Source organism: Schistocerca gregaria, chromosome 4, assembly GCF_023897955.1.
Source record: "Schistocerca gregaria isolate iqSchGreg1 chromosome 4, iqSchGreg1.2, whole genome shotgun sequence".
NCBI classification, from domain to species: Eukaryota; Metazoa; Arthropoda; class Insecta; order Orthoptera; family Acrididae; genus Schistocerca; species Schistocerca gregaria.
In genome coordinates this window covers 362,760,686-362,768,681 of record NC_064923.1, presented here as the reverse complement: position 1 = coordinate 362,768,681, position 7,996 = coordinate 362,760,686, and the positions used below count along the sequence as shown (strand labels likewise).

General features: G+C 48.1%; 1 non-coding gene across 1 annotated transcript; it reads right to left on the bottom strand.

The window, feature by feature from the left end:
* Positions 1 to 206: 206 nt before the first annotated feature.
* On the bottom strand, positions 207 to 281 carry Trnas-cga (transfer RNA serine (anticodon CGA)). Its single transcript has one exon. It is a non-coding gene; the product is annotated as a tRNA-Ser (tRNA).
* Positions 282 to 7,996: the final 7,715 nt, after the last annotated feature.

Sequence of the window (7,996 nt, the reverse complement as noted above, 5' to 3'; positions counted from 1 at the left end):
AACACTCTCAGATATGTTGCTGCGTTATTGAAAGTTAAAGTCGAATACAGGCTATGTAACATTATTGTGTTGGATCGTGTGTATCCACCAAGTTCTGAAATTCGTTCTTCCTGTTGTTGTAATATTAAACTCTCATTCCAGAATGAGATTTTCACTCTGCAGCGGAGTGTGCGCTGATATGAAACTTCCTGGCAGATTAAAACTGTGTGCCCGACCGAGACTCGAACTCGGGACCTTTGCCTTTCGCGGGCAAGTGCTCTACCAACTGAGCTACCGAAGCACCACTCACGGCCGGTACTCACAGCTTTACTTCTGCCAGTATCTCGTCTCCTACCTTCCAAACTTTACAGAAGCTCTTCTGCGAACCTTGCAGAACTAGCACTCCTGAAAGAAAGGATATAGCGGAGACATGGCTTAGCCACAGCCTGTGGGATGTTTCCAGAATGAGATTTTCACTCTGCAGCGGAGTGTGCGCTGATATGTGCCCGACCGAGACTCGAACTCAGGACCTTTGCCTTTCGCGGGCAAGTGCTCTACCACCTTTTTTTCTGCAAAAACAAAAACAAAAAAAATCATTGTAAAACAAATCACAAATGTAAAGGAACAGGGATACAGGGATGTTGTTTTTATTTATTATATTTATTCATTTTCCACAATCACCCTCTCAAAAGGAATATGTAGATCATGTAGATCATTTCATAGTATAATATGTGCATTAGATATGGAGCGTTGAGAGAAGCGTGAGGTTCATTATCAGCTGTCAAATGTGCACACCGACTGCACCCGGCACATCCCAACTGCGTGGGGGGTCGAGGAAGACTGCCTGAAGATAGTTGGCAAAGGTTTTCCGATAGTGTGACCATCTATGAACCTCATAGAGGGGTTGCTGTAAGAAATACCAAAAGTCGAGTCGCGACTTGGCAGCATCCCCATAGAGGTACGCGATCGTCCAACCGTTGACCCAGATGATCGACTGTGATTTAGTCGCCGGAAAGTAGTCACTCTCCGGATGTAAGAAGGAAGCAGGTGTAATATGTTGCGGGGCCACACGGAGGTAGCAAGCCACCATCTGTCGTCCTAGGAGCCATACGTCCTCCACCGCGATACAAGTTAAGCGGTGATGGTCGTCATCCACTTGGCGACATTTCGGGCACAGTGGAGTGTCCACTAGTCCAATTGCATGGATTCGTTGGTTGGTGTTAAACTTGCCACAGGTGACAGAGAACCACAGTGCCCGAACGAAGGTAGGAAAGAATTTTTGGTGCACATGTCTCCAAATCTTCGGCCAATGCAACGTGGGGTGTTTCAGTTCAATGACATTACGACTTATCCGTCCTAGCAGCCAAACATAAAAATCCTTCGCGCATGGTGGTCTCGTGCGCGGAAGCTCGTCTCTGATATAACTAAGTTCCACGATAAATGTTGATACATGCGCAAAATGTGGCGTAATGTTGCCCACCGCCACCGGAGGTGTGAGGGACGCTGGAACTAGGAGATCCAGTAGGCGGGATGTAAGGGAATCACGCCCGCTACGCCATTGCTTGTACATCGTGGCTAGAAGGAGCGCCGTCGCTCGGCAGCGAACATTCGTAAGTCCGAGTCCCCCCTTGTCCGTAGGGAGCGTGAGCGTTGCGTATCGCACCTTGAGGGGCGACCCAATCATCACAAAATAGCCTAGTGCTGATTGAAGTCGATGCCCGAGCGTGAGTGGTAGGGGCAGGATCTGCGAAATATGCACCATTCGAGAAACCACATAAGTGTTCAGATATTCGACTCGCTGCAAAGGATCAAGGCGCCGTAGGAGATGTTGTCGGACCATGATACGTGTTGTCTGTAAAATACGTCGGTAGTTAACTGCCGCAGTATGTTTCACAGATGAGGTAAAGTCTATGCCGAGATAGCGGAATCGTTGCACATAAGGAAACGGACTGATTTCTTCCGGCGTAAGGCCCCTTCCAACCGGAATTGCTGCCGATTTGTTCATGTTCACTGCACTACCCGCCGTCACACTGTGGTCCAACAACAGTTCAAGGACCGTCTTCACCTCTTCCTCAGAACGAACGAGCAGCAGGAGGTCGTCCGCATAAGCACGACATTTGAAGGTGTAGCCCCGCAGTTCCACCCCAGAAAGAGAATTTGTTAGCCTCCCAGTTAATGGTTCCAACGCTATCGCGAACAGCAGCATCGAAAGAGGGCAGCCCTGGCGAATGGAACGTCGAATTTGAATGGGCCCTGCTATACGCCCATTAACGTGTACCAAGGATTGTGCGCTCCCATAAATCCTTCTAATGAGACCAGTAAAACAGTCTGGAAATCCCATTTGTTCCAGTACAGCGTACAGATAGTTGTGGCGCACCTTATCAAAAGCACTGTCAAAATCAACCGCCACCATCGCCGCTTTAAGCCGGCACTCCTCCGCCAGCGCTATCACATCACGGCATTCGCCAGTAGCTGTTTGCACATTCACCGATCCACCCGGTGTCGTCTGTTCTGGAGAGAGAACGCTACGAATTAACATACGACATCGGGACGCTAGCATCCGTGCAAAGATCTTATAGTCTGCATTAAGCAAGGTGATGGGGCGATAATGTGTGACCGTAATTCCTGGCTTCGGTTTATGTACTGGCACCAAGAGGCTTTCCATAAAAGCCGGTGGAATAGGCGCATCGGAATTTAACAACTCGTTGTACATTTCCGTCCATCGCGGTGCCATTTCGTTGCGAAATTCTCGATAAAATTCAGCAGGAAGTCCATCAATGCCTGGGGAGCGATTCAACGCACCCTTTGCGATCGCATCGTGTACTTCCTCACAGCTAATAGCTTCCAGTAAGGTTCCAGCGGCTTCCACCGTTAGTATACGGGAGACGTATATGGCTATACGTTCGAGGTCATCAACACGGGCTGCTTCCTCCCGATAGATGTGTTGGTAATGGTCGACGAATGCAGAGACAATGTCCGCTTGACGCGTCACTCTTCGGTCTTCGCGGGTAGTTAACTCCCGTACCAAAACGCGTCGTCGGTGCTTTCGTTCATTCACGACGTGGTGCATGGAAGGAATCTCGTGCCTCATCGTATCGTGACATCTGGCGCTCACCATGGTTACCTGAAGATGTTTCCGAGCTAAAGCCACTAGTTTAGCTTTTATCCTTTTGCGTTCGATCCAGACGTCCGGTCCCGGCGGACCATCGTCCAGGTCGCGCAGCGCTGCAAAATAAAAGTCGGTCTTACGGCGGCGCCATTCTGCCATCTCCCTGCTATATGAGATGAACGTACGGCGAAGCGTCGGTTTAGCACAAGTCAGCCACCAATCAAGCTTCGTCGCATACCTTCCAACCTTTCGCTCGCACATCGTCCACGTCTCAAGGATCCGTTGACGACATTCGGGATCATGTAGATGTTGAATGATTAATTTCCACGGGGCCTTGCTGTTCCACACCTCAAAACGGGGAAGAAGCACCGTACAGATGTAAGCGCTGTGATCGGGAAATGGCAATGGCCAGCGTTCTGCGTCCTGGACATCATTTGCATGAGCCCGTGAGATATAAATGCGATCTAATCTGCTCGCCGAATGACTTGTCACATAGGTGTATCCCGGTGCATCTCCATGTCGTAATTCCCACCTGTCACTAAGTACAAGGTCGCTGACAACGATTCGCAACTCCTGGCTGATGTTTGCTTGCGGCCATTGGTCTTTCTGGCTGAGAACACAGTTGAAATCTCCACCAATTATTACACATTCATAAAGTCCATGGAAAAGTGGTGCAATATCTTCTGCATAAAATCGCGCCCTTTCCCGCCGCCGATTGTTTCCCGACGGTGCATAAAGATTGATGATGCGTGTCCCAAACGTCGTGAAAGCCATTCCCCTGGCCGACGGAAGGTAACACACGTTTTCCACGGGGAAGCCATCTCGCACGTAAACTGCCACCCCACTCCCATTGTGATCTCCATGTGACGAATAGGATTGGTAGCCTGCGATGTGTGGGAGTGCAGCTATGTGGACTTCCTGCAGCAAAGTAATATCCACATCAGATGCCCAAATCGTTTCCTTCAGTAGGTGTATTTTGGTCGGTGAACGCACGTCATTTATATTTAATGTCTCAATACGGTTCGCATGGCGTTGAATACCACTCTGTTGAGGTGCAACAATATCTCCCTGCATCGGCGCTGGGGGCTGAGTTAGAAGACGTTCTCTCGCCCCTCTCTCTTCACCTTCAGCAATTACTAGGCCGTCTTCGTGAGTGCCGGCTGCCTCTGTATGACGTCCGGCGCCTCCTCAATATCGTCATACCACATCTTTGCAGGCAGTGATATATTCGTGTCCATAGCCACAGCATCTGCGTCTGGAGAGCCAACTGGTTGTGGTTCCTCTTCAGCATCACCACGTCCCGCTACCGTCAATGTGACAGACCGCTGCGGGTCTGATCGAACAGTTTCCATTGCCTCATTCTGTTTCGTAGAGGCTGTTGTGTCGTCTTGGTCCACAGGCACATCGTCGTCGGGGCAAGGGGAGTCATCCCTAGGAGATGTCGTGCGACGACGCCGTTGTTTGCGTGATCTTCCTTCCGTGTCCTCAGATTGTAGGGAATCACGGCTGCCCGACAGAAAAGCACCAGTAGGAACTGGAAGTGTTTCGAGTCCCATCGTTGTAGTTGGCGGGAGTTCGGTCGAAACTGATGTTGTCGTCACAGAGTGCGTTCCAGACGGAACAGCATCCTTAGTGGCTGGAAATGCTTAGTGTACTATCGGTGTCCTTGGTAGGAGTTCGGTCTCAACTGATGTTGTCGCCGTAGATTGTATGCTCGATGGAGCAGCATCCTCTGTCATCGCGACGTCTGCTACAAGGTTTCGGAGAGTGCCATCGGGAACTTCCACCGGGGCTGTGTCCATTCGGTCATCAGCGGACGCAGTGAGGGCTTTGGCATAGGTGATCGGTAGTACTGTCATCGCCGGCGACGGCTCCCGCGCATCTGAAGGCAGTTGCGTAATCCGCCGTTGCATACAGTTCGACCTGAGGTGTCCCTCCTGGCCACAGCCAGAACATGTACGTGGTTGCCCATCGTAAATCACCACCGCCCTACAACCACCAATTGTCAGATAGGACGGTACATGCTTCTGAAGATCAATAGTGATCTGTCTCACTCCGTTAAGCACGGGGTACGTGGCGAATTGTGTCCAGCGTTCTGCTGTGTGACCATGTACCGTGCCGTATGGCTTAAAAGCCTCAGCCGGGAGCTCAAATGGCAGCTCAAAAACACGTATTGTCCGTACACCCAGACCAGCATGTTCTACAGTTACCGTGCCGACATTCCCGTCACTATGGCAAAATCGGAGACCTGCTTTTGTCGCCTGTAGAATTCTCTCACACGCCGCGTCATTTATCATCTTAACATACACCGTGGGACTAACGATGGACAGGTGAATTCCGACAATATCGTTTGGCGGTATCTTGACGTCCTCTCGTATGAATCGTTCCACTGCTAAAGCCTTTGGTCGTTCGTAGTCTTTGCAGAAATTGAATCGTAATGTAGTTTTCCTGTACTTGTTCGCCATGATCGTTGTTACTAGCCCGCGCGCAGACTAAGTCCACAAGTAAACAAACACTCGCACACGCCGCACTGGCGGAAGTATCGGACCTCCGCTCCGCACGGCCGCTAGCGCCGAACTTTCCACCTGAGCTACCGAAGCACGACTCACGGCCGGTACTCACAGCTTTACTTCTGCCAGTATCTCGTCTCCTACCTTCCAAACTTTACAGAAGCTCTTCTGCGAACCTTGCAGAACTAGCACTCCTGAAAGAAAGGATATAGCGGAGACATGGCTTAGCCACAGCCTGGGGGATGTTTCCAGAATGAGATTTTCACTCTGCAGCGGGGTGTGCGCTGATATGAAACTCTCATTGTCAGCGACTTACACCGCATAGGAACGGAGACGTCCGATGGGAGCGGAGAACGGTCAGAGATTTACTTACTGTAACCGAAATGCAGAAGAATCCTTGGGCGGCTGACTCACGAATAAATACGCTGTAGTATATTTAATGTAGACCTGATTAGAAATTATTATAAGTGGATTTCGTTACGGGTAAAGGAATATTGTAGTTTCCGACGCGGCAGAGCTTTTGACCGCAGAATTAGAGTATGCAACGTCCCCGTATAAAAATTATGAATGACTGTGCTACGTTATTTGATATAAAGACAGCTGAGTAAAGCTGAACGTACTCAGACAGTTCTCTCTTTATTTATTCAGATCATCACTAAACTGGCACACAATATGTTTTAGCGCAACGCAAGCTGACTTTCAATAATCCCTACAAAAGAATGGCCCTGACTAACAATAACCTATACCTTTCATAAATCACTTACCTCACAAAAACCTTCGTTACTCGAACTACTGCAATACAGCGAGCGGCAATACTACCAGCCAAATAAAAGATTCTAACTACTGAAGGCACTAACTACGGATAGGCGTAGCAAATGAAAGATTTTGGTAGCGAACAAACAATGTATTTACCTCAATAATGTCCAAAAGTCATATATATATATATATATATATATATATATATATATATATATATATATATATATATATTCATGACATCCATCTTTGCAAATTTCCTTTTTGTGGCGGACACACGTCCAGATCGTCCGCTTATAGCTACCTCTCAAAACTCTGGCATCTCTCTCTCCACATCCACCACAGCTGGCGGCTCACCTCCAACTGCCCAACGCTACGCGCTGTTCACATCCAACAGCCCAAAACCACAATAGCGAATTTTTCAACAGTGAGTCCAACCAGCCACAGACTGCACACAGCGCAGTCAGTGGTTTTCATACAGAGCGCTACGTGGCGTTACCAACATAAAAACCAGGACTGCCTACTTACAAGTGTCATAGGTTCACTCTTAACACGTATTAGCAATCAGTGCTGCTCAGCCCGTCCATGAATCGGGAAAGTAAAAAGATACGCTTTGCACCATTTTATAGTAATTGTAGACTGTTGTACCACATCCACGACACAGTTCTGAATTATGACCTACGCACTTCAATTTCATTGAACCTATGAAAAATGAAGTACGTGACAAACAGTTTTCAGACTCGGATAACGTTGGAAACTGGCTAGCCTCGGCTAGTTCAAGTTTTTACTATCGCAGCATGCAGTCCTTTGTTGATCGTTGGAAAAATGCGTACGGAGTGATTGTGATTATGTGGAAAAATGACGGTATGTTACTATTTAACCTTTTTCATGTGCTTTCTATTTCTGTTCTAGTTTCCATTAAAATAAATGTGAAGCATTAGATTCAGAACGACTCTCGCGCAACCAAGGAATAAGAAAATTAGTTATATCCATATAATTAGAATGTTTAGTGTTGACGCCTTGAGCGCAGAAAGACAGCTGAGTTCTTGTTCGTAGCAGTAGACAGCGATGCGTTTTATTTGAGGGTTAGGCTTTTATGTGTACTGCCTTTCACGGCAGGAAATGCGTAAAGCTTTGATGCATATTGTTCTGTTTTATGATGCGCGAGGGCAGGATCTGCACCCGTAGCTGGGCATAAATCCATAGCTTTCCCTAAGGATTACACGGCGCTCGTGTGGCTGTTTTATGAGACCATAAATCGAACTCATCCGCACTGCATATAGCGGATATCTCCTCCCTCCTGCGGTGGGAATTTGCGAGCACTCGCATCGGGGAAAGACGACCATCTAGTAAATACCTGCATGTACAATCAGCAAAAGACGGAGTAACAGACACCAGAAAGGAGCTGTTTGAAACTATAGGAGGTCAGGAAACGACCATTTGCACTCTCGCTATACAGCGAACAGTTGAAGCAAAGTGTGGAAAGATACAAAGTACCACGTTGAGCCTTATCGGAACGTACACGAAAGATTAGTGCAGATAGCAGCGATTTTGAAGTTACTTCTTGAGTAGGAGTTAAAGATGAGGTTGTATTTCTCCATCTACATCTAAGTCCATACTCTACAACCCAAAGAACATGTGC